This window comes from Nycticebus coucang, chromosome 14 (assembly GCF_027406575.1).
Source record: "Nycticebus coucang isolate mNycCou1 chromosome 14, mNycCou1.pri, whole genome shotgun sequence".
NCBI lineage: Eukaryota > Metazoa > Chordata > Mammalia > Primates > Lorisidae > Nycticebus > Nycticebus coucang.
In genome coordinates, this window is record NC_069793.1 from 55980624 (window position 1) to 55982907 (window position 2284).

Sequence of the window (2284 nt, forward strand, 5' to 3'; positions counted from 1 at the left end):
GTACAAATTTTTGTGTGGACATATATTTGATTCTCTTGGGTATATACCAGAGAGTGGTCATATGATAACTCTGTTTAATTATCTAATGAATTGCTGGACTGCTTTTTAAAGCAACTATACTGTTTTACATTCTCACTAGCAATGTATGAAGGTTTCAATTTCTCCATATCTTCACCAACACTTGTTATTTTCAGTCTTTTTTATTATAGCCATCCTAGTGGGTATGGAACAGTGTCTCTTTATGCTTCTTAAAGAAATTTAACTTAATTTAATTTATTATGTTTTTTAGAGTCAGGATCTTGCTTTGTTGCCAAGGCTGGACTCAAATTCCTGGGCTTATTCACTCCTTCTGCCTCAGCCTTCCAAATAGTTGGACTTCAGGCACATACCACTGCTTCTGGCTAGTATCTCATTATGATTTTCATTTGCATTTTTTGAATGACTAATGATGTTGCGCATCTTTTCATATGCTTATTGTCCATCTAGATATCTTCTTTGGGAAAATTTCTATTTAAATGCTTTGTTTTTAAACTGGGCTATCTTTTTTTTTTTTTTTTTTTTTTTTGGTTTTTGGCCAGGGCTGTGTTTGAACCCACCACCTCCGGCATATGGGACTGGCACCCTACCCCTTTGAGCCACAGGTGCCACCCTGGGCTGTCTTTTATATTGCTGAGTTGTATGAGGTATTTTTTAGATGTTAGACCCTTTATCAGATATATGACTTGCAAACATTTTCTTTTTTCTTGTGCATTGTGTTTTTACCCCCTTGATACTATTCTTTGAAGCACAAAAGCTTTAATTTTGATTAAATTCAATTTATCTATTTTTTTCTTTCATTGTTTTTGCTTTAGATGCTGTTATCTAAGAAGCGTTGCCTAACCCAAGGTCACAAAAATTTATACTTATGTTTCTAACAGTTTCATAGTTATAACTCATATAATTAGCTCTTATGAGTTAATAAGAGCTGGTTAACTTTTGTATATGGTGTGAAGTACAGGTCCAAATTTATTTCTTTGCTTGTGGATATGCAGCTTTCCCAGCACCATTAGTTGAAACTTTTTCCCCAATGCATTGTCTTGACACTGTAGTCAACTGACCATAGACAAGTAGATTTATTTCTGGACTCTCAGTTCTGTTTCATCGATTTGTATGTCTGTCTTTATATCAGTATGGCTCAGTCTTGATGACTGTATGTTTGTAGTTAAGTTTTGAAATCAGGAGTTGTGAGTCTTCCAATTTCTTTTTAAGATTGTTTTGCCTGCTCTGGGCCCTTTAATTTCCATATGAATTTTAGGATTAGGTTATCAATTTCAGTTGAATCCTTTTGATAAGGGTTGCAATAAATTTATAACTTGATTTGGGAGCACTACCATTTTTGCAATACAAGTCTTCCATCTTTTGGTATGCACAAACCTGAACTCTAATCATTTTTATCTAACAAGGAGACTAGGGCAGACATTCAAAATGTATCAAACTGAGTTATTTGCCAAATATTCATTTCACTTTTGAGTTGTGGGGTTAGGTTTCATTTTATTAAAGTAGAAAAAGAGAAAAATGGCAAGATTTGTATAAATTGGTAGGACCTACCAATAATCAAAGACAGACCTCATTAAGAAAAGTCACATTTTGTATATGCTTTTCAAAGACATGTTCCCATTTAAGAAATCTTAATATAATACATAATAATCTAAATATCTCCTAATTTGTCTTATAGAACAGAAAAATTATGTTTTTTTGTGTGTGAAAGTCTCTTAAAAATCATTTGAATAGCAGAAAGGAAATTTAATAAATGTATAAATCAACTGCTTATTGACTTAAGAAAACTGAAGTTCTCCCACCTTCTCCAGAGTCTGATATTTTTACCGACAAGGTCAGCAAACCCTGGAATAAACTGTACTAATTTCTTCTATGTTTTGTTATTGACAAACTTCAATTCTCACTTCTCTTCTTCCTTAAATGTCAAGCAGTTTAATGTTATGTTGTAGCAATGATGTTACCATAGAGTGTTTAAGTAAATAATATGTAACACTTGTTGCCAGTGGTGATGTTAATAATTATAGGAGTAGAATGAGAGCAGGTTGTTGTTTAGTAGTAACTCCTAGAATAGTTTCTGAGTTCCTTGTGTTAAGAGTTTGTCACATTAGTGGTCATGGTGTTGCAATCCATTATTTCACTGAGAATTGATGACTTCAGCTATGGTAACTAGTCATAATATTTAATGTAGTTCCCTTGAACTACTTGAACATTTAAAAAAAGTTTGTCTAAGGCATTCTATCAAGAGTTA